We start from the raw sequence: 25,248 nt of genomic DNA on the forward strand, positions 1-25,248 counted from the left end.
TGCCAAGGCACCCAGGGTGCCACTGCAAACTCGAGGCGTGCCTGGGGATATTTCGAATTTTCGAGGGAAACACAATGACATCTATTGGACGCTGTGAGAACGAGTAGCTCAAGGTAGCTCAGGTTCAACATTAGGTTGCACTGTATTCCTTTCAGCAATTTCGAATCTGTGTGAAACAGGGTTTTCTGTGGTTGCTGTGATAAAAAAGGAAGGATCGCAGGGAACAGAAACGCGGAGATAAACATGGAACAGAAAGTAAGGCTGGTGGTGTCCAATCCAACTCCAAAAGTCGAGAGGCTGCATGACACAGGTACACACATCCCACTAGGGTACATGGTGTTCATTTAGGAATAACATCAGGGCGCCTGGGTGGCTCAGTCGGTGAAGCATCCGGCTTCAGCTCAGGTCATGATCTCGCAGTTTGCGAGTTCTCTGCTGTCAGCACGGAGCCTGCTTTGGAACCTCTGCTTCCCTCTCTCTGCCCCTCCCTGGCTCGCGTGCACACACACACTCTGTCTTCCCAAAATAAATACACGTTAAGGCAACACTTTAAAGAAGAATAACGTAAAAATAGTATGTTTTACTTTCAACGTTTGTGTGCTAGTTTTTCAAACGGTGCTAAGGTGTTATAATAAATACGTATTAAGTTGTTTGGACCTAGCAACCTAAACACAGATGGAACTCTTTGGGGTGTCTTCTGCTCTAGGATTGACCATGTAAAAATTACTGACACACTCAGGGTCAGTAATCTTTGACATGTGAGCAGCTTAGGACAGAGCAGGTGGGTGCTGCGAGCCTGAGCAGTGAGGCAGAGAGACAGGAGAGGGTGGGGGGGGCCACCAGCCAGGTACACCTGGGGCAGGGATGGGGGGGGGCACAAGGTCTCCTGGCACCGAGAACCCCCCACCTTCAACTTCACATTGCCTACCCTGCTGTAAGGAGAACCCACCCATTCTCAGTAGGAATACGCTAGAGGACGTCCCGATTCGTTTTAGAAAAATCTCAAATCATGGAGACAGCATGACAGGCATACTCTGTTGAATGTCCATTTTTCTTCATGGAAATGCCCTTTGCTCACCGTCCTACTCACCCGGGCTCAGAACCCCCGTCATCTTTGCGACCTGCGTGTCACGCTTGACTCAGTAGAAACAACGCTCCGTCGAGCCCCGTCCCTTCCGCAAGATGTGGCTGGCTTCGAAGCTTAGAAAAAGGCATGGACTGGACGAATAGTGGATCGCGGTGGTTTTTCCCACATTAGTCTCCTGACTTACGAAACCCTACGTGATGTTAATCACTAATATCGCAGCATTTTAGGGATGACTCGTCTGGATTGTGGCAGGTGCCTCCTCGCTAGTCCTTCGGCAGCAGCCTTTCCCCTGCTCTTTGCTCATCTCTGCGAATCATCTGATCACTGTGTCCGTCGAGATTCCAAGTTCTCCAGGCCACCTTCCGTTACTTCGCTGGTCCAGTGAGTTAACACCTATTCGCAGAGCCCGGTTTCACAGCGACCATCTGCGGCCCTTCATCCCTGCCCTGCCCACTTCCCTGTTCACATTTCTCCATAGGAATATCGGAAGCATTCAGATTACAAGACCCATTGTACCATCAGTCGGGCTCTCCTCCCGGGGAGAGCAGGGATTTTTGTTACTTCTATACACAGCTGTAGGGCCAGAGCCGAGAACAAACCTAGCTCACACCCAATCTTGCCTGCTCCCCTCAGGTCACATCCTTCTCTGCCTCCGATTTCTTCTCTCTGTAATCAATTTGGAATGTAGGCACAAGCCCCGAGACGTCTCCATCTCATGCTGGTAACAAAACTCTTAAATTGCCTACCTGTGAACGTGTACATAGCCTCCTCGACTAGACTATAAACTCCTTGAGGGCAGACACGGTCTCTTCTACCTTTTCGTAAACCACCTTGCATCTGCCACCCAAACACACACAGAACCCTCCCCAGCTGCCAAGTCAGCAATAAAACACCATCCACCGAGTTAAAGTTGAATTTGGAAATTCCAAGGACTGTGTTTTGCAGTCAGACGTAATTCTACAAGTAGACGTCATTACTTTGTGTTTTAAATTTTTTTATGTTTTATTTTTATGAGAGAGAGAGAGAGAGAGAGAGAGAGAGAGGCACGAAGCGTGAGGAGGAGAGGGGCAGAGAGCGAGAGGGAGACACAGAATCCGAAGCAGGCTCCAGGCTCTGAGCGGTCAGCACAGAGCCCGATGCAGGGCTCGAACCCACGAACCGTGAGATCATGACCTGAGCCAATGTCAGATGCTTAACCAACTGAGCCACCCAGGCACCCCATTTGTTTTTTTAATAGATGATCAGTAAATGTTAGACCCCCAAATTATTTTAGTTTCAGACCATGAAAACATGAATCTAGATCATGAAAACAATCAAAATGCCCCCATTAACTAAAAATCAAAGAACTGGGGCTGAAAATCTCTACATTAAAAAAACAACTTTTCTGGGGGTGCCTGGGTGGCTCAAGTCTGATAAGCGTCGACTCTTGATCTTGGCTCAGGTCATGATCTCCTAGTTTGTGAGTTCAAACCCTGCATCAGGCTCTGCACTAACAGCACAAAACCTGCTTGGGATTCTCTCTCTCCTTCTCTCTCTGCCCCTCCCCCGCATTCATTCATTCATTCATTCTCTCTCTCAAAAACAGATAAACTTAAAAAAATAACTTTTCGGAAGTGAAGTAGCAAAGGGCTTTGGAATGAGGAAGCATGGGCCCAGTTTGGTTCCTCCATTTATTAATAGCCATATAAATATCAGCAAGTTACTCATTAATTACACTTCATTTTAGTCGTTTATGAAACGTAAGGAATATTCCTCCTTCAAAGGTGGCTGTAAGGATAAACGGAAATAGCATCTGTTACGTGCTTCACCCAAAACGAGTGATGCGTTACTTCCCGTTTTCCCTCCCTGTCCCCGAAAACAACGGGAGCCAGATTACAGTGACATTATCATACCGAAGGGAGAAAAAGGCTCGGGTAACCTCTGGCACGAACACAGTTGTTACAGAAAAATTGCTTAGGGAGCCTTCATGAGTGTGGATTCCACCCCCAGCTATTTTCATGGCACCCCAGACAGCTTCTAACGATAGCTTCTCCCTCTTCTCCACCTGAATTCCTTTAAAATTTTTTTTAAAAATGTTTATTTTTGAGAGTGAGAGAAAGTGAGAGAGAGAGAGAGCACGGGTGAGGATCAGAGAGAGAGAGGGAGACACAGAATCCGAAGCAGGCTCCAGGCTCCGAGCTGTCAGCACAGAGCCCGACGTGGGGCTCGAACCCAAGGACCGCGAGATCAAGACCTGAGCCGAAGTCGGACGCTCAACCGACTGAGCCACCCAGGCGCCCCTCTACCTCAATTCTTACCACCCCCCCCCATTTGCTTTATTAAAAGCTAAGTGGCCCAGACTGCAGACCCTTCCCTGCCTCACGCTGGGCTCCCTCATCGAATCTGCGAACTCGTTTTCCCGTATCGGTGGTACACACTCACATATCTGGCAGGAAAAGGAGTTCTGTGCTTACAGACATTTTTCCACCTGGCTTTGGCATTTCTCTGATTTTGTCCCCAAGCGAGTAAAAAAAAAAAAAAAAAAAAAAAAAGAAGAATTCTGCTTCTCGGCTTCAAGATGTGTTAGACTGAAGGAAAAGGAGAGAAAGGCGCAGAGAGGGTAGGCACGAAACACAGCCACTCAGGTCCTCTGTGTCCCAGGAGCTCACAGAATCACAAAGCTGCCTCTGGCCAGTTTCTCTGCCTCGAGAGCCTTGCTTTCCAAACCTACCTCTCAGCCGAAGTGTGTTTAGTTCCTTATCCCAGCTGGCACGCTCTGTCTCCACCACCCCTTGGTCTCTTGGATGCCTCCCCAGCCAGCCTCATGCTGGGCAGGAGAGGGACTCATGGCAGACAGAGTAGGGTTTTCAAGCACCCCCAGGAGGAGGAAGTTACTTGTTCCCACGGGCCTGGGTTTTTCTTTCTGTGGGTGTGTTTTCTCTTTCTGAAACCAGGAAACTAAATTTGCCTAATGGTTAAACCCAAAAGGATTACAGATTCTTTCTTCAAGAACCCTTGGGAGGCCTGTTGTCCAATCCTCTGTGTTAAAAGCACGGCCGTTTCCAAGTCACCCAGGCAGAGGGGATGCTTTCTAGACTCTTCAGTGAAGCCTATCCTACTCGGTTATTTTTAGAAGCAGTACCATATCAACAGATCATTCAGATTTAGGCTTCCCATTCTCCTCACCAAACACGACACAATATCTCAACTTCCTAAAACAGACAAATTTCAACATTTCATCCCCCCACCCCCACCCCCACCATTTCTTTCTCCTCTTTGAACAAAACCACTTTTAGGTTCAGGCTCTCACACACTTGCATTCTTCACATTTCCGTTAATTAGCCTTGAACGCCCAGCAAGTTCTGCTTTTCTTGCAATAATTGAGATCCTCTTTCTCGACCAGCATTTTTACTACAAAACGTGTTCTCCCTTGGCAACGGATCCCAACGTTCGACGGCCTTCCCGTCAGGCATGTCACTGTCGGCTGCTCTAACCTCCAGACAGGTGGCGGCCCCTCCCCGCAGCCCCTGCGTGTCCCACACGGGAACACGGGTCTCAGAGGGGCCACTCAGCGTCTTTGCCTTCTCGGCCTGATGGCTGCGTTTGTCAAAGAACTGTGGGCGCAGGCTGAGTTTGAATCCCAAGCTACTGGACCTTGGGAGGGTATCTAACCCCTCAGTCTCAGTCAATTGGTTGGGAAAATGAGGCTATTGCCCCCTATCTGGAGGTGAGGCCGCTGTAAGGGTGAAGGGAGGTAACACACCCAGAGAAGGGAGCTGAGCCAGCACGGTCTGGGAGGGCTCTTGGTAATTTTACTTCCCTGTGGTTACCTACAAGTGCCTTACTATTCCTTAATGTATCCTTTCTAGATTTCTCCTTTTTTTTTTTAAATGCTTATTTATATATTTTTGAAAGAGAAAGCGAGAGAGAGAGAGAGAGAGAGAGAGAGAGAACAGGGGAGGGGCAGAAAGAGAGGGAAGAGAACGAATCCCAAGCAGGCTCCAGACGGTCAGCACAGAGCCCGACATGGGGCTCGAACTCACGAACTGGGAGATCACGACCTGACCCAGATCAAGAAGCAGACACTTAACCGACTGAGCCACCCAGGCGCCCCTCGATTTCTCATTCTTAATTCTTTTAAACATATTTTCAGCTGCCGTACTCCAAACAGTACGCTCTGTATTTGTTCTATCAACGTGTGAGACCACGATCCTTAACCTTGTCTATGCCTCAGGACAACGTGGGGGCTTTTAAAAATAATGCACGTGTCCGGGCTCTACCCCCGACCCGCTGTGTCAGAATCTCCGGGGGTTAGGCCTTGGGCATCATCTTAAAAATCTCCAGGGGCCAACAAGTCAATGTAAAGCTCAGGACGGGACGGCTGGTCAGCAAGGCCCGTGCGGGCAGACGCCGCTCTAGGGGAGGCCAGCCTCGCGGAGGCAGAGTGGTGAGGACACAGGGCTGAGGCGACAGCAGCGGATCGGAGGCCACCCAGGTCCCTTCCCACCACGGCTTTCCTTGCTCAGCTCTTCCTCCGGCTCTGGGCAATGCTTCAGCCTCCCTCCGATAATTCCCCATTTCTGCTGAGGCCAGCCGGAGGAGGCTTCCCTGGCAACCCAACCAACTTCTACGAAGGCAACAAGCTCTTTAGTCTAACTCAGTCTTATTTATGCAATCGTCTTTAGACCAATAGGGAACTTCAAAGCAAGACAGTTGGGGGAACCCGGGACAGTCTCTACCACCGAGACTCCCAGATACGCTCCCTGATGTTCCCCGGCCCCACACCCTCTCCTCACTTGTAAGACAAACCTCTCTCGCAGCTCAAGTTCTGGGCACCCGTGAACCCAGGGTCCTTTTCGTTTGGTGGACACATTATCGGAGCGACGCTGGAGGCGTAAATATTCTAAGACACGGCCGTCTCCGAGGACCTGAGTATATGATGCCTTTGTGTCAACGGAGGACGGTGACCCTCTGGGGGCATATTTCCAGAACTCTTTTCCTTTCCTCCTTTCTTTAGTTCATGTCACCAGCTCATTCGCACCAGCTTCTCCTTTCTCACTCCCTCAACTTCACAAGTTTGACGAAATATTATTGGTGTCGCCAGCAGGTCAAAACTGTTAAATTTTTTTTTGATGTTTATTATTTTTGAGAGAAAGAGAGACAGAAAGTGAGCAGGGGAGGGGCAGAGAGGGAGGGAGACACAGAATCCGAAGCAGGCTCCAGGCTCCGAGCTGTCAGCACAGAGCCCGAGGCGGGGCTCGAACCCACGAACTGTGAGATCATGACCTGAGAGGAAGTCTATGGCTTAACCGACTGAGCCACCCAGGTATCCCACACACTTTTAAAGAGCACTTTCAAAACAACAACTCTCCCTGACCTCAACCATCACCCCAAATTAAATTTTTAACTTTTATCTCTGATAATTTTTCACACACACACACACACACACACACACACACACACACACACACACTGCCTGAGGCAGCATTTAATTCTCCTGCACAGTCTCAACAGCAGTGTCACTATCCCGACATTTCTAGGATAGAGACAGACAGAGGTCAGTCCGTACTCTTCTCTCAGGGGTGGACCATTGTGAAATTCAGTACATGATGAGGGATTTATATCTTCCTTAACATCTGGTGCCCAGGAATCAAAGACAGGATACCCATCTAGAACAACTGGTCCTGGGTAACACTCCACACCAGTGCCCCGTGATATAAATGTATGTCTCCACTGCTCTATGATCTACATTACGCCCACACCCTTCCAGAGTGGAATTAGGTTTGGAAAGCACCCGACGTAACCTGACAACGTCCAGAAGTAGAAAGCCTAGCGCACGAAGCACTATTTTTAAATGAGGAAATAGGACCGTTTCACAATGGGAAACCCGATCTCATCGGTTCCAGTTTACTGATGTTAAAAGCACAGTGATGTTTAACACACCCAACATTTCTCTCCAATATTTTCCCTTTCTGCCCTCAAAAAACAAGGTAAGCATTTATTTAAAAAAATTTTTTTAATGTTTAGTTTTGAGACAGAGACACAGAGAGCAAGCAGGGGAGGGGCAGAGAGAGAGACACAGAATCGGAAGCAGGCTCCAGGCTCCCAGCACAGAGCCCGACGTGGGGCTCGAACTCACGAACCGTGAGATCATGACCTGAGCCGAAGTCGGACACTTAACTGAGTCACCCAGGCACCCCCAGAAGTGTTTCTTTAAAACCACGACTCCTGGGGCGCCTGGGTGGAGCAGTCGGTTAAGCGTCCGACTTCAGCCACGTCACGATCTCGCGGTCCGTGAGTTCGAGCCCCGCGTCGGGCTCTGGGCTGATGGCTCAGAGCCTGGAGCCTGTTTCCGATTCTGTGTCTCCCTCTCTCTCTGCCCCTCCCCCGTTCATGCTCTGTCTCTCTCTGTCCCAAAAATAAAATAAATAAACGTTGAAAAAAAAATTTTTTTTAAATAAAACCACGACTCCTTTAGCCAACGATCAACTTGATAAATTTCTTCCCTCAAGACCTAGGTAACAAATGGGACGATCACAGAAATAATTTACCAAGAAATGGAATTACCAAATTAATTTACTGAAAGTTTTGTTTCATGAGCCTAAAATACCATCGATTTTTATATCCTTATTTTATGTGCTGTTTATTAAAAAAGAAAAACAGAATGGCTACCCTGCAAATTATTAAGATGTCATTAACTGTGATTTCAGAGGTATTAAAATGGAAAAATGTGCTTGCCTTAGAGCTTGTGAAATACAGTAAATACATGCTTATTGGACATCCATTTGTTTTAGAAGTCATCATCTAGGTTCTGTTTTATTCTCAAATGTCTCTTTTTGTTTGACAGTGCTCTTCCTATTCCTTTTAGGTAGAGAGAATTTAGTTTTGTTTTTTTTTTAATTTTTTTTTTCAACGTTTATTTATTTTTGGGACAGAGAGAGACAGAGCATGAACGGGGGAGGGGCAGAGAGAGAGGGAGACACAGAATCGGAAACAGGCTCTAGGCTCTGAGCCATCAGCCCAGAGCCCGACGCGGGGCTCGAACTCACGGACCGCGAGATCATGACCTGGCTGAAGTCGGACGCTCAACCGACTGCGCCACCCAGGCGCCCCAGAGAATTTAGTTATTAAAGTGAATTTCAATAGACTTAAATGGCAGGTCTGTTTTTTCCCCCCTATTTAATGGTGAAAGTGAGTAGTATTTCAAAAGCCTGGCCCACGGTTTATGCAGGGTAGTTGTATTATTGTCATCTCTAATCCCTGCTGACCTTGTTTTCCCATCTAAACATTGCCCTGATCCTGGGTGGCTCAGTCGGTGGAGCGTCCGACTTCGGCTCAGGTCACGATCTCGCAGTCTGCGGGTTCGAGCCCCGCATCGGGCCCTGCGCGGACAGCTCGGAGCCTGGAGCCTGCTTCCGATTCTGTGTCTCCCTCTGTTTCTGCCCCTGACCTGCTCACGCTCGGTCTCTCGCTCTTTCTCAAGAATGAATTTAAAAATATTTTTTAAAAAAATGAAACACTGCCCTGATGCTATCTGCTAAAACCGTCATCTAACACTTACTATGTACCTGGTACTGCCAAGCACTCTACATGGATTGTGTCATTCAGTCCTTAGGACAAGCCTTCAGATGCTATTATTAACCCCATTTAACAGACGAGAAAGTTGAGGCTTAGAGAGGGAACGTGACTTTGCCGAGGTGCCGGAAGCAGTAAGCAGTCGAGTCGGAGCGGAGACACGTGCTGGTAGGTGAGCACCATTTGCTCCCCAGGACGTACTGCAAGAAACCTCCCGAGAGTCCACACTTCAGACTACACGCTGAAAGAGGGAAGGGAGGACCACCGGGCACCGTCCCTCGGCCCGGGATGGCTGCAGACTGGGAACGTGATGTGGTCTCTGGAGGCCGACCGCTGACGGCTTTTTCCGTGGCCGGACTGAGCTGTTGGAACAGAGAAACAGGACCCCAGGGCGGTGACTGGAAATCCGCAGGAGCGCAAGGGAAGGGTGACAGAAAACGCCTGTGACGTGAACGCGCAGCGACGGTCTCAAACATCCCTTTGAGGAGCGTTTACGAGGCCCCTCTTGATGCTTCACAGAGGAGCACAGAATCAAAGTGTTTGAGCTGGAGAGGACTTAAAAGGTTATCTAGACCAGCAAGCTCAGCATCTCCTGAGATCGATAAGAAATGCAGATGCTCAGGCCCCAGCCCAGACCTTCGGAATCATACTTTGTGCCCTCGGGGGGTGAAGGCACAACCTGGGTTTGCGCAAACCCTCCAGGAGATTCTCACGCCTGCTGAAGTCCCAGAACCACTGACCAGCCCTGACCAGTCCCACGTCCTTATCTGACAAGGACTGTGATGCCCTCGGTCCAGCCACACGGACACAGCAAAGCGAACGAAGAGAACCGCAGCCCTCAGGGTCTTAGTCTAGAACCTCAACCGTTTCAGTGGCTGGTTCTCCATTCACAGTGGTATCGATTTTCAAAGAACTTGGATGTGCTAACATATCGTGAAACAAACTATAGTTCCTATCATGGAACCTGCATATCGGAGGCAGAGCATATCTGGTGTCACAGGGCATAAGTTCACAGCAGGTCGGGCGAAGACCAAGGAGTGATAGCACCCAGCTCTCGAATGCCGGAGACTAGTCAGCCCCGCACACCCTGATAGAAGTTAAAGCAGACCCATTTTCAAAAAGAAGAACAGATCACAGATAAGGCTTTCAGCCAGAGGACAGCCTCAGTCATCAAGCTGTGGTTCATAGAAGTCTCATAAAATGTAATGTTTTCATCTCTCCCAGTCTAATCGGACATTATTAGATCATCCCGATTCAAAGCAGGTGAAACCCCAGGCGCACACACAGATGCCGAAGAGCCCATTTCAAGTTTAGCTGGTCCTGGATCCCCCTGGAAACAACTCCACGAGCATCGTTCACCTTTTCCGAGTTTGTCTGAAGCTGGGCTCCACAGTTACCAACAAGATGAAAAGGGCAGCGGGAAGGCAGTGAACAGAATAGCAACTTCGTGGCTCCTTCTTACTTTACCCAGTAGGTCAGTCTCCTGGATTTTGTTCTGGAACAGTGTATCCTCATGTCTGGAAGGGGAGACCGAGGCAGGTGGGAAGGAGGTACAGGGAACACGACCGCCACGGTGACCCTGCTGTCCGCATGACCACCAAACTTCCCGGCCACTGAGGCCTCGGAGAAAGGTCCCTGGGTTTGGGCTGCTCCCCAGAGCGCATGCACATGGCCGGAAGGGCAGTGGTCCCCCGCCCCCACCCCAGGGCCTGGCCGGGGCCACCGACGGGGGCCTGGTCCACCCGTGTGGTCAGACCCTCCCTGAGCTCCAAAGGAACTGCCCACCTCTCACCGCGGAATCGGAACATCCTCTCCTTGGCCTTTTCACCCTCCCCCGAAAGTGTGGGGTCATCTCAGCATAATTCACGTGAGATACAGAAAATGCTCACGGAGGCAGCAGGGGGGGCCCATTCCCCCCAGAATGCGTGCCTGAACCCCTCTGACCTACTTCAGGACCCCACTATACCTCAGAGCCGTGCTGAAAACTCTCTCTCTCCCCTTTCTCTCGCTGTCCAGTCCCAGTCTCCCCCTCTCCCCGTCCCCCCAGTTCACCACGGCCCTCTGCTCCCCGTGCCACACGTGGCTGGCCGGGGTGTCTTTCCAAAAAGAAAGATTCTTTCTCCCCGCTGCTTCCTCCGTCCTCGGGGCCTGGAAGGTAGCTTCCTGATTTTGTAGGCCATGCACCTTGTCCCCACCCGTCCTGCAGGCCAGCCACGCGGGAACCCAGTACCCCGCAGCCTTCCATCCCTCCCCGAACACCCCGCCCAGCAAGCGGGGCTCCTTCTCCTTTCGAATAACCCCTCGCAAACACCGTGTCCTGCGGATAGAGCCGGCCTGAACCTGCAGCCAGGAGTGCACATCCCTCCTCCCGGGCCCCCACCCGTTTCAGCACACGGCACCCCCTTCGGTTTATTCCGCGGGGTCCCGGCAGCGCCCGAGACGCAGCCACGGCCACGAGAAGACACCCCACGAACTCCGCTGAGCCACACAAGGAAGGAGACCATTTGCGCGCAATCATCTCTCCTCCAGCCTCTCAAAAGGCTCCTTCACTCGGCGCCTGGGTGGCTCAGTCGGTCTAAGCGTCTGACTTCGGCTCAGGTCATGATCTCACGGTCTGTGGGTTCGAGCCCCGCGTCGGGCTCTGGGCTGACAGCTCGGAGCCTTGAGCCCGATTCTGTGTCTCCTTCTCTCTGCCCTTCCCCACCACCCCCCCCCACACTCTCTCAAAAAATAAACATTAAAAGAAAAAAAAATTTTTTTTTTAAATGGATTCTTGGGTCCTGTGCTTGACAGACCCTTGAACTGGAATCCATATGGGGGTTGAGGGCATTTGCAGCAAACAACACAGGTAATTCTTCTGCTGATTTGACTCAGCTGATACTTTGTCCCCTACTAAAATGTCAGTTCCTTTGGAAAGAGAATGGCCTAGTAAACTTTATTAACTGCTTATACTATAATGTTAATTTTAGCTGAAATTCCTTCCTGAAAGATTTAAGTAGAAAGGGGGCAGGGCACCTGGGTGGCTCAGTCAGTTAAGTGTCTGATTTCTCAGGTCAGGATCCCAGCGTTCCGGGGTTCGAGCCCCATGTCAGGCTCTGTGCTGACAGCTCAGAGCCTGGATCTGCTTCAGGATTCTGTGTCTCACTGTCTTTCTCTGACCCTTCCCCACTTGCCCTCTCTCTCTCTCTCTCTCTCAAAAGTAAACAAACATTAAAAACATTTTTTTTTTTTTAATTTTGAAGAAAGGGTGGGGGAAAAAAGTCATGGAATACATCCAATTTTGATTTGAAATATTCTCTGGATAGGAGGACATTTTACATCCAATCCCCCTCTAATCAAAATGCTTATCTGCTAAAGTGGCTTATACTGCATAAGAATAAAGTCAAGGCTAAGGAAATTTTAACAATGGCCACTTTAAGAAGAAATTATAGGGGCGCCTGGGTGGCTCAGTTGGTTAAGCGCCCAACTCTTGGTTTCGGCTCAGGTCATGATCTCATGGTTCATGGGTTCAAGCCCCACGTCGGGCTCTGTGCTGACGGCGCGGAGCCTGCTTGGGATTCTGTCCCCCTCTGCCCCTCCCCTGCTCGCTCTCTCTCTCTCTCTCAAAATTAAACAAACATAAAAAAAAAAGAAATTATAATACCTGTAGTTCTTTTTTTGAAAAAGGATATTTTTATCGGAAAATTCAGTATTGCAAGGTACTTATAAACTCTTGCCTTCTTACTCAAAAAGAAAGAATTTATTTGGGCTAAAATTTCAGAAAACACTTAACCGGAGCCACAGTAGGTAGGGTCTGGTCGTAATGCTGGATTTTAGAAGTGCTGTAACTCAGACATCTTGAGCTTGGTTTATTTGGTCCTTCCCTACGCACAGCACAGCTCCATGGCAAAAACCATTTTGTTTCAATATGCCTATCAGTGTATCCTTAAAGAAGCACACAGAACTCTGTTACACAATGAAACAAATATTCTTTAGGTTCCTAGGAAGTGCGTTTATTTTTCCCATTTTAAGCGTTCGCCACATCATACCCTTACACACACACGTGCCCACTCCGGCCATCTCCATCTCAGACAAGAGCCCTGTCGGCTGTTGAAGTTGCAAACTGAGAAGTCAGCCTGACTCCTCTTTTTCCCATTCCCCAAACCCAACTCAGCAGCGAAGTCCTTCAGTCAACATGCACAAGCCATCCTCAGTCTGACCCTCCTCGTCTCTACCACCGGGGCCGTGTACGCGGGTGCCCCAACCGCCAGATAAAATACAAGACACCCAGTTACGTTGGAATTTCACAGGCACAGTGAGTCAGTTTTGATATAAGTAGATCCCAAATATGGCATGGGACATCCTTATGCTAAAAAAGGATTCATTGCTAACCTGTCGGTTTAATCTGGCATCCTGTATTTTTATTTGTTAAATCTGCCAACCTGTCTGCTTTCCCTACACAGTCCAATCTTTTATTTATTTTTTTAATCTTTATTTATTCTTGAGAGAGGTCAGACAGGGTGTGAGCAGGGGAGGAGCAGAGAGAGAGGAAGACACAGAATCCGAAGCAGGGTCCAGGCTCTGAGCTGTTGGGACAGAGCCCGACACGGGGCTCAAACTCACGAACTGTGAGATCACGACCTGAGCTGACGTCGGACACTCACCCGACTGAGCCGCCCAGGCGCCCCCTCAATCTTTTCTCTATTGATTAAAATCCTCCCACAGCTTTCTTCAGAATTTAGAATTGAAGCTAAGTTCTTTACCAAAGCCTTGAGGGTCCTCTATCAGAGAAGGTGGGAGAGGTTGGAGAGGGCTCTCTGCTTGCCTCTCCAACCTCTCACCCTCTGGCTTCAGCCAGAGGAGATGGCCTTCTTCCCTGCAGACACTCAAGCTCATCCCCACCTCAGGGCCTTTGCACTTGCCCTTGTCTCCCACATCATTCAGATCACAGCTCAAAGACACGCCCCCTCCCCAGCCAATGTGCTGGGGAGTACCCAATCCAACATGCCCTGTCACGTTGCTCAGTCTTACCTTCCTCAGGGCCCTTCATCCCGCCTGAAAGCACTCAGTATATTGCCTTTTTTTGTCCCGACTAGCAATGCGCGCGCCATTAGAACAGAGCCCCGTGTCGTCTGTTCACTGTCTCCAGAGCACCTAGACCTGAACCTGGCATTCAATGGCCTCCCTTTATACCTGCTGATGACGAAGTCAACGAGTTTCCCATCTGTAAAATGAAATCTCCCCCTTCACGTCCGCAGGTTCAGCTTCCGCAGGCGTAGGAGGACATCCCTACACAACCTTTCCTGCACCAAACGCAGACTTTGTCCCCGTCAGGCAGCGACTACACATTTTCACCTTTTGCACGACAGTGCTGCCCGCTTCTCCAAGGTCAGAGGCACCAGGAGTGGTGTCTTAGCCCGAGGCGACAGTGGATGCGGTGACTGGAGTGTTTCGCTGTATTTTAGAACCTGTAATTTAAAAATTTAGTAAAGGGGCGCCTGGATGGCTCAGTTGGTTGAGCGTCCGACTTCGACTCAGGTCACGATCTCGCGGTACGTGAGTTCGAGCCCCGCATCGGGCTCTGGGCTGACGGCTTGGAGCCTGGAGCCTGCTTCCGATTCTGTGTCTCCCTCTCTCTCTGACCCTCCCCCGTTCATGCTCTGTCTCTCTCTGTCTCAAAAATAAATAAACGTTAAAAACAACTTAATCTAGAAGTTGCTGTGAAGGTATTTAAAAAAATAAAAATAAAAATAAATAAAAAATAAAAGTTTAGTAAAAAGCCCAAAGGCCAGAGTGTTGATATGAACGCTATAAAGAGCAGAAATGTCAGAAGCCTAATCCAACTGCAAGAAGATGAAAATCACAAGATAGGCTGACAGCCAGGACCCTGAAGCCTTAAGCCACACACTTCTTTCTGATGTCAGCTGGTAGCCTTATTGTGAAGAAAGTGCATAAAATTAGAGACCGAGGATAAAATGCTGAATATATATTGAAAATTAGGTCTAATCTGGAAAGTACAATTAGAAACGGTACAAGTTGCTTAGCTGTCTGGGAATGGAAACCCTTATCACATATAAGCCTATTTTTGGCTTTCGGGCTCAGAAGAGGAAGAAGGGGCTGGCCGCCTGTGGACCATCAGTGGCACAGCCCTAAAGCAACGTGTCCACGTCCTTCCACAGCAGCAGACGGCAATCCCTCTCATTCTTTTATACCCCTCCTCATTCCTGGGAAATCGTGAAGTTTCCGAAGAAGACAAGCCCCAAGTGTTAGTTTCAACTCTTGCGAGCTGCTAGGAGAATAAAATATTTTCAGTGGTCGCCCAGGCTCTTTTGTGCTGTTCAGATAGAGGATTGGGAGGCAGGACAGGAAACCACAGGGCACAGGAGAAAGGGAAGTGCCAAAGTCATGGTATTGGGTGTGGGAGTCCATAAGCGGACTCCAGCAAGAAGCAAGAGGGGAGATAAAACACACATGTTAAGTAGAAGCAAATCGTTGAGGAAGTCACACGAATGTTCCCCATTTCAAGATTCTAAATTCTCACAGTTTCTTTAACCATCCTACGGAGGCAGTTGTGAAAAATACAGGCTCGTAATTTAAGAAAAGCACGGAGGGGCGCCTGGGTGGCTCAGTCGGTTAAGCGCCCAACGCTTCGTTTCTGCCGAAGGTCATGATCTCACGGTTCCCGAGTTTGCGCCCCGTGTCCGGCTCTGAGCTGACAGTGTGGAGCCCGCTTGGGATTCTCTCTCCCTCTCTTTGCCTCTCCCCTGCTTGTACTGTCATGGTCTTTCTCAAATAAAATAGAGAAGAGAAGAGAGGAGAAGAGAGAAGAGAGGAGAAGAGAGAAGAGAGGAGAAGAACAGAAGAAGAAAAGAGCAGAAGAAGAAAAGAGCAGAAGAAGAAAAGAAAAGAACAGAAAAGCAAAGCATGGAAATGTACCAAGCCAAGTTCTGACATTGGGACCGTGTGGAACACTTCCACGAAAGCCTCACTTACGTGGATGTCAGGGGAAAGAGGATAAGCAAGATACTCTCTGCCCTCAGGAATTTAGAGAACAGCAGGAGAAACAGGTAAATCAGTGCTAATACTGGTAAGACACGACAGGTACAACAGAGGTATGTTCAACACGCTTCGGGGCCACAGAGCCAAGAAGTGTCAGGGTTGGCTTCACCTATGCACAAGGTATTAACCTCAGTTATTGCTTAATTGGACTTTACCATATGATATTGTCTTTAGTTTTTTTTCTTTTTTTTTTAATTTTAGAGACAGAGAGCATGGGGGTGGTGGGGCAAAGGGAGACAATCCCAAGCAGGTGCCACACTCAGCATGGAGCCCAACATGGGGCTCAATCCCATGACCCTGGGATCATGACCTGAGCTGAAATTAAGAGTCAGATGCTATTAGGTATTTATCCAAAGGATACAAGTGTTCTGTTCCAAAGGGGCCCATGCACCCCAATGTATACAGCAGCACTATCAACAATAGCCATGAGAATGGAAAGAGCCCAAATTTCCATCGACGGATAAGTGGATAAAGAAGATATTGTGTATACCCACACGCACTGGAATATTACTCAGCAATCAAAAAGAATGAAGTCTTGCCATTTGCAACAAGGTGGATAGAAACTAGTCAGTCAGAGAAAGACAACTATACTAGAACGTCACTCATAAGAGAAATTTAAGATACAAAACAGACGAACAGAAGGGAAGGGAAGCAAAAGTAAGACAAAACCAGGGAGGGGGACAAAACATCAGAGACGCTTAACTCCAGGGACCAAACTGAGGGTTGCTGGAAGGGTTGTGGGTGGGGGGATGGGCTAAATGGGCATGGGGCATTAGGGAGGACATTTGGTGGGATGAGCACTGGGTGTTACACACAGGGGATCAATCACTGGATTCTACTGAAATCATCATTGTACTAGGTGCGAATTTGCATGTAAATTTAAAAATAAATATAATATTAAAAAAGTCAGATGCTCGACTGACTGAGCCACCCAGGTGCCCCTCGTTTGCTTTTCTCATTGAAGCAAAAAGTGGTGTGGAGATAGATGGTGATGGTGGTCGTGGCACGGGATGAATGTACTTAATGCCACAGTATACTTCAAGATGGCTAAGATGGTAAATGTTATGTATATTTTACCACAATAAAAAAAAAAAAACACGAGAACTTTTCCTTATCCACCAAAACCAGTATGTATAGACAATGAAACACACAGATCTTAAAGGCTGTAGGAGATCGATTTTGATATATGTCCACAGCCACATACCCACCTTCCAAAACAAGATACAAAACGTCCCTATCACCTCAGACCGTCCCCTTGTGTCCCTTTCTAAGTCACACCCTCCCTCTGATCACCGTTCTTGAACTTCATGCAAATGAAGTCACTCAATCTGGATTTCTTTCTGATGTATTTCCCTTAATACGTTTGTGAGATTCAACCAGGTCTTGCCTATATCGGTATACCCCCCCCCTTTTTTTGGGGGGGTCTGAGTCGTGTCCCATTTTATGAATCTACCACCCAGATTTATTGAACCACTCTTCTGATAACAGGTATTCGAGGCATTTCCAGGGTTTGGGCTTTTTTAATATATATTATGAAACAAATGCTACCTACATACTTGCACAGGTCATTTTGTGGACACATGCTCTCACTCCTCATCCGTGAACACCTAGGAGTAGAAGTGCTGCGTTGTGAGGCACACGTGTGTTGAATTTTACAAGAAAACATCAAAGGGTGTCCTGGGGTAGCTGTCCCGTTTTGTACTGCGGTCTCCCCGCATCCTAGCCAGCACTTTGGTATTACCAGTCTTTTTTTTTTTTTTTTAACTTAAATAAAATAAACAAAAATTTGTTTTATTTTTGAAAGAGAGAGACAGCATGAGCGGGGGAGGGGCAGAGAGAGAGAGAGGGAGACCCAGAGTCCGAAGCGGGCTCCAGGCTCCGAGCTGTCAGCACAGAGCCCGACGCGGGGCTCGAACTCACGAACCGCGAGCCGAAGTCGGACGCTCAACCGACTGAGCCACCCAGGCGCCCCATCGGTCCTTTTTTTTTTTTTTAACCGTGGCTCACCACACTATGGATGCTGCACGGGGTTACTGCTTTCGCCACGGCTCTGCTCCTTCTCTCTCGGGCAGGAGGTTCACACCCCCGCTCAGCTGGAGATTGAATGGGGTTCCTTTCATTCTTTTCTTTTTCCGCAAAGCACTTTCACAGACCCTTTCCAAACCAGTCCTGACAAGGAATTCTAACAGCTGAAGAGAAGAGCAGCTCCGAGATGGGGTAACGTGCCCCCCGAGTTCACCGGCTGGAGATCCCCACCCCCGGCCCTCTGACGAGACAGATTCCCATTTCTGAGCATCCCAGTCAACCTGCTGCCTGTCAAGGGAGAAAAAGAAACCCCAGCGAATGAGGGGTTCTGATGGGACTGTGCTACACCACGGTTTCCCAGACACAGTCCTTCCTCACTCATGGGCCACTGTGACAGAAGTCAAGAGCAGCGGGCAACCCGCAGGACGGCGGGGAGCGTGTCCCAGGGAAAGGGGAGCGAGCTCCTGGCTCGTGGGAGACCCCCCCCCCACACCTGAATCTGAAGTCCCCGAGTCACAGAAGCTCTGTGGAGCCCACACACGTAAAAACACAGCCAAAACAACGCTGTTGTGGTGATTGAGGCTGGCCCAGCAGGTGGTCTGTCCCCGTCCCACTCCAGAGGCTTCTAAGTGTGTCAGGGAGACGGCAGGACAAGCACTCTGACCCCGCAAACTGTCCACTGTCCTCACGGGTGCCCACTCTAGTTGCTTTCCTCGAAGGGGGAGGAGAGGTAGCTCCACCGGGCCTGTCTCCACCCGCCAGCACACTTGACATCCGGCTGGAACGTGACCGGAGAGTAATGGCACCACCTTAACTCACTGATCGGAACATTTGCTTACAACGGCCCGGAGGTTCCACGATGGCTACAGCTGGTGAAATGGGTCTCAACCTGACACACAAGCAGAATCTCAAGGAGACCCCTAAGAAGTACTGACCCTGGGTCCCCCGCTAGTCCCGCTTACTTGATCGGGGTGCAGCCTGGCATGGGAAGGCTTGCGTGCTCTCCAGTGATTCCCGTGAGAAGTCAGCGTTGAGTACGGTTACAAAAACCCTACGCTGCAACCTTACCTGCTTTTGAAAAAGAAATGGCACCATCCAGTCTTGTTAGGAACCTCATCAAATACCGGGCTCCGTGTCAGAAGTGAAATCATAGCGATGGAAATGCCACGGGTCATTCAACTCCAGGGGCCCCGGTGGTTGACTACAACAGTCACAGTTCCAAGCAGCATCGGGATTCCATGCCCTTATTCAGGAGTGGGGACTGGGATGTATCCACTGGCAACCTAACCCCACTCCTGAACTCAAAACGAAAAACAACGCTCAGGAGAAAAATTAAAGCTCTAAGGGATAAACAGAGCCCCTAACGGCAACATACCCGCAGTGGAACTGGCTTTCATAGCATACTTTTGCTTCTGTGAACTTTATTTTTGTTCCATAAACCTGAGAGCCGAGGTGCCTGGGTGGCTTAGTCGGTTAAGCGCCCGCCTTTTGGTTTAGACTCAGGTCATGATCTCACGGCTCACGGGATCAAGTCCCACTCTGGGCTCCGTGCTAAGGGTGCTCTTCACACGGAGCCTGCTTGGGATTCTCTGTCCCTCTCTCACTCATGCTCTCTTTCTCAAAATAAATAACTAAACTTAAAACCAAACAAAAACAAACCTGGTAGCCAAAAATAGAAAGTTATTAAAGTTCTGAATTTGGTTATACTATAGCCATAAAGAAAACGGTAGTATTTACAAAGTATTAGCTTTGGGGTGTATTTTATGAAAAACAGAACTCACTTCTACTTAGCTCAGATTTATCTATTGTAAAACTGTGGCTATCATTTTCCTTTATTTCAAGACTCATGCTAGCTCATTGTTTATAACCAACTCTCAGGGAACACGTATTTTTATGAGTGATAAAACAATGTCACTTCATGTTTAAAGCCTCAAAATGTATGTAAAGTTATCATAAAACCTTCTAAATTCTACATAAACAAACAATAGGCTAATCATAAATAGACAGAAGTCACTTTCAAATGGGAGGGTCTCCTTAAACCACAGTGGACTCATATTCAACTATCACCACGGAAATTAAAAGAAGCTTCCCAAGAAATAATCTCCTGCTCCTAAAACTTACAACAGCAGAAGATTCCCAACCTGTCCATTTCCTGAAACACTGGCCGTCAAAACCAGAAGTTCAGCTCATCATTGTCCCCTTAAGTTTATTCATCATCATTAACTTTGTCCCACAAGCCTTGTATACAGAAGCCTTGTGATTCTCAGTGTTCCCCACTAGCTCACTTGGTTCTTTTGAAGACTTGAAAGAAATACCTCAAGGTAGGGCTCTCCTCTCCTGTTTGCTCTAATGCGAAGGCCCTTCCCCTTCATATCAATACATTTTTTTATTTATTTTATTTTATTTTTTTAAAGTTATTTATTTATCTTTGAGACAGAGAGAGACAGAGCATGAGCAGGGGAGGGGCAGAGAGAGAGGGAGACACAGAATCTGAAACAGGCTCCAGGCTCCGAGCTGTCAGCACAGAGCCTGATGCGGGGCTCGAACTCACGGACTGTAAGATCATGACCTGAGCCGAAGTCGGAAGCCCAACCGACCGAGCCACCCAGGCGCCCCAAGACATTTTTTTAAATGCATCTGATATATGATGACTGACTCCCGTCTGGCTCCTGCCGGGTGTCTGTCTGGTAACGAATCCGTCACTGCCCTGGGTAGGCCATTAACCCAAATCAAGGTGCCAATGCCTGTTTTGGCTTCGGCTCCTCTCATCTGTTTGGTTGAGCCCCAGGAACCAGATAAGGACTTAGCACACGCTATTCAGTGGGTGCTCTCTCCTAGCTGCCTCCAGCTCAGGTTCAGGATGAAGCAGTGGTTTTGTGGCCCGAAGGTTCTCGCAGGCCCAGCAACGACTCCAAACTGTCTGTCGACGGAGTTTAATTCGGAATCGGCGTGAAAAATATTGACCCAAGACTCCCACGGCAAACTTGCATCCCTACAGAAAGCAAGCGTGACACAGCACCTCTGCCCGACCCCAAGACTGCAGCGACCACGTTTGGGGACTATTCGTCCAGGGAAATCACCAGAGGTGGTTCTGGTCAGGCCACAAAGTATACCAAGGGATCCTGCAGGAGCCCAAGAATGGGCACAAGGGCTGGCGGTGAAAGGAGACCGCTCCTTTTCTGTTAAAGTCAACGTCAAAACACTCCCACTTGCTCTGACTCCGTCTAGACGGATTTGGGGTTTTACTCAAAGAATCACCTGACCACGCCAGTAATGCAAGAGAGTACGGGGATTCTGATACACCATCCTCCGTAAACGAAAAGTTGAAGTCTTACCTATTGCTCTTTTAACGTCTTTTCAGAGAGCTGTCATTCAGAAATGGAAAAGGCCATTTATAAACCATACGGGAGACACTCGGTCACGGACTGTCCGAGTGCTGAGCAAAGACACTGGCCGTAGAGCGGCCTCCCAGGGAACTCGCTGGGGGACACTGCCTCCCAGGGAATAAAGTGGCTCCGCCCGGGCACAACTTTTCGAACCGCAAGGCTCTGTAACAGCATTTTAAGGTCAAGCGTTAGCGAGTATTCGATACTGAAGAGTTCCTGCTTTATGGGAAGAAAAATGCAAGCTACGTAAGTAATTAGCAAAAGAAAAATGGGAGATACATTCTGAAGAGAAGGCTTAATCCAATCACGAGTCAGTCTTCACTATAAAACAAATTATTTGCTCTGCTTTAGCGGAAGAGGAAAATTATTCTTTCCCAGCAAAGGGTGACAACTGTAATAGATTAAACTCAGTTACCAGCTGAAGTTAATGTGGATAAATTCAACTGGCTTAATCCTGATCATGCTTTAAACTCCTGACGTGATGTTTAAAGTTTCAGTACAATTTCAACGAATTTATTCGCTCTTCACCTTTTCAAGCTCTGACCATGGTAAAAAAAAAAAAAAAGAAAAGAGAAGAAAAAAAAAATCACACCAAATTGGCAAAATTGGGGGCGTTCTCTTGCTCTGACCGGTTTTTTAGCATCTGGGGTTCTGTCTTCCGCAAGACAGAGCGGTTAGACATCAGATTCACTGAACGGCGGAGCTGAGCTTGACCCAGGTTCAAGTTCCACCGCCCCCCCCACAGAGCTACGTGACACTGTAGTTAGTCTGCACAAATGGGATGGTAACTGTACCAATTTCAAAAGGCTCTTGTGAAGATTAAATGAATAAAAACTTAGTGAGTGTTAATGACGCACCGTGTGCGCTCAAAAAAACATTCGCTGTGTCATTTTAATTATCAGTCTCTCAGGAGCGACCACATCCCTGGGTTTCCACGTAAGTAAGCGTATAAAGTCAACCTCATAAACTAAAGTCAAGGACGTCACCTTCCACGTAATAGTCGTGACTTTTTTTTTTTTAAATAAAAATAAGCTTTCAAGGTTAAATACAGGCATACCTCATTTTATTGTACTTGGCTTTTTCCAACTGCATTTGCTGATTTCATGTCTCTGTCACATTTATTATCATTATATTGTTACAGTGACCTGGGATCAGGGATTATGACTCACTGAGAACTCAGATGATGGTTAGCATTTTTTAGCAGTAAGGTATTTTTTCATGGAGCTATGTACATTTTTTTAAAGACATAATCCTTTTGCACACTTAATAGACTACAGTATAATATAAACATAACTTTTATATGCACTGGAAAACTAACAAATTCATCCGACTTGCTTGACTGCAACATGCACTTTACTGCAGTGGTCTGGAACTGAACTTACCATCTCTCCAAGGTATGCGTGCAAAACACACACACCAGCCTGGGGGTCAGGCTGGCTCAGGTTCCATTTACTTAGTAGCTAAGGGAGCATTTAATTTATTATCTCTGAGCCTTGGCTTCCTTATCAATAACAAATATTAGCAGCACACCTCGTAAAGAATTGGTGAGGGGCGCCTGGGTGGCTCAGTCGGTTAAGCATCCGACTTCAGCTCAGGTCATGATCTCGCGGTCCGTGAGTTCGAGCCCCGTGTCGGGCTCTGTGCGGACAGCTCAGAGCCTGGAGCCTCTTTCAGATTCTGTGTCTCCCTCTCTCTCTGACCCTCCGCTGTTCATGCTGTCTCTCCCTGTCTCAAAAATAAATAAATGTTAAAAAAAAGATAAAAAAAAAAAAAAGAATTGGTGATCTAACACAGGACATACATTCAATAAAATTGCTATTTCTATTGTATTTTCTGTGAAAGGTAAAGACTGCTCAAGACGGGAAGAAAAACGAGTGCTAACTGTGCTGGCATGATTACAAAACTCGGGCGGCTAAGAAAGAAGCTTGCTTCCCCTTCGGCACCACGGCTAATCACTCCCAGCTCCTTTTTCTCTTTGGTCCTGACACATCGGTCTTTTGTCTAAGAAGACTGAGAATCGGATTCCGTGTCTCATCATTAGCTAGCCTGTCTGGATTTGAGGACCAAGGGCCAGAAAGTCCTTTTAGCCCCCTGTGGAGGCGAAACAACGCATGGAAAACTTAAGTCATCCTGGTGTGGGTTTCTCCTTTGTCCATCGTTCATCCAAACATTCTTTCCCTCTTGGCAATACACTGTGCTTCTAAGCTTTCACAAACATTTCATAACGCAGTGCTGGCTCAAATCCAAGCATGCATCTAGACTCAGAGTACCACGGCCTTTGCAAAATCTTTTCAGTAATTTCCATACAGTTGCACAGAATAAGCTCCCTGAAGACTGACGGCCAAAAATGATTACTTTACCAAAAGAAAAGCAAATATTAAATATTTGTTAAGACTCTATTATGTTCTGAATAGATCCACAAAAATTGGCACGGCTAAATTTCCAAAGACCTTCTATAATTAATCGCCACACAACAGATGGCCACATGGAAATGACCAGAAGTCAAGTGCCTTGCCCATGATGATACCTCCAACAGTGAGAATTTATACCTGCAAATGTGGAGCCAGGTCACATGACCGGGACCTCCGTCCACTGTCCCTACATGACATTACCCCTCACAAAGAGAATGACACAGAAGCACTGGCTCCAGTGATCACACGCTTGACTCTTGGGAGAGTCCGTGAGAAGCTATGGTCACGTCCATTCTCTCGGTGGGGGAGCTGGGGCTCCCAGAGACCACCTCCCCACAAAGTAAACTTTGCAGTTAAGGGCACTTGCAGGATAGGACAGGACAAAATGCCCAGGTTACCCTCAGAATTTAAAGCTCAGCTTTCCAGGATCCCCCCCCCCGCAAAGGGAATAACACAGCCCTTTACAATCTCGGAGGATTCTCTTGGGGAGGACCTTTATTTAAGTAGCAGCCCTAAAGAAGAAAAACTATTTTGAGTATAGAAGACACAGCAAAAGTTCCCCCCCATGCACCCTGCCAACAATATGAAGCTTTATGGAAATTGCATTATAAATGACCCCTTGAAATCCTGCGAAGTTTAATTAATAAAACTGGAAACAGTTCAGTCTGGGAAACATCTAAAGCCACACACAACATACCATTAAAAACGGTTGCCTGGAATCTATGCAAAAGAGAAAACGGACTAGTGGGTGCCCAGGGCAAGCGGGGTTTGGGGGGGCTTGGGGGAAATGGAGAGGGACGGCTCATGGGTACAGGATTTCTTTTTGTTGTGAACAAAACGTTCTCAGGTTGACTGCAGTAATGGTCGCTCAATTCTGTGAACATACTAAAAACCACTGAATTGCATACTTTAAATGGGTAAATCATATGGTATGTGGATTCTATCTCAGGAGGGCCACGCTGTAAAAAAGGCCACATACAGGAGGATTCTATTTATATTACATCCTGGAAAAGGCCCAACTATAGCGACCGAGAACAGATCAGCGCTTGCCAGACGCTGGGGGTGACAGAACTATTCTGCATCCTTATGATGGTGATGGCCAAGGGAATCCATACATTTTTTCTTTTTTTTTTTTTTTTTAATTTTTTTTTTCCAACGTTTATTTATTTTTGGGACAGAGAGAGACAGAGCATGAACGGGGGAGGGGCAGAGAGAGAGGGAGACACAGAATCGGAAACAGGCTCCAGGCTCTGAGCCATCAGCCCAGAGCCCGATGCGGGGCTCGAACTCACAGACCGCGAGATCGTGACCTGGCTGAAGTCGGACGCGTAACCGACTGCGCCACCCAGGCGCCCCACCATACATTTTTTCAATCATAGAATTGTATAGAAAATTTTTAAAGTCGACTAAAAATAAAGGACAAAAAAACTCCAGTCGTTTCTTAACATCAAACCTACTTTCACTTAAATCTTTGTTCATTTAACTTTGTTAAATATTTCAAAACAAAAATGCTTACTAACCTTAAAAAATTATTCCGATGACTTAAGAGTGCCGTATCCCCCTACTGAAGGGATTTTGAAATATTCTGGAGCACATCTGAAGGATCAGCGGTTTTTTTTTTTTTTGTTTTTTTTTGTTTTTGTCAGAGGGGGGGATATCCAAGGCAGAAAAGGCAATTTTAAGAGGAGGGCGGGGTTCGGGATTATTGCTACAACTCAGGGGTCCCATGCAGTCAAGCCCCTCATAA

At 47.9% G+C, this 25,248-nt stretch overlaps 1 protein-coding gene across 4 annotated transcripts in view; it reads right to left on the reverse strand.

Annotated features, from left to right (window-relative positions):
• The window catches only part of LYN (LYN proto-oncogene, Src family tyrosine kinase), a 126,142-nt gene that overhangs the window by 86,779 nt on the left and 14,115 nt on the right, over window positions 1-25,248 (reverse strand). The window contains exon 1 of one of the 4 annotated variants that reach the window (XM_045455214.1): window positions 3,798-3,939. The exons of 2 other annotated variants lie outside the window; for them this stretch is intronic. The gene's annotated coding sequence lies outside the window, so the exon portion shown is untranslated. Of the gene's footprint in view, window positions 1-3,797; window positions 3,940-25,248 lie in introns of those variants that run through there. One more of the 4 variants, XM_045455215.1, reaches the window with a different exon arrangement.

This window comes from Leopardus geoffroyi, chromosome C3 (genome assembly GCF_018350155.1).
Source record: "Leopardus geoffroyi isolate Oge1 chromosome C3, O.geoffroyi_Oge1_pat1.0, whole genome shotgun sequence".
Taxonomy (NCBI): Eukaryota; Metazoa; Chordata; class Mammalia; order Carnivora; family Felidae; genus Leopardus; species Leopardus geoffroyi.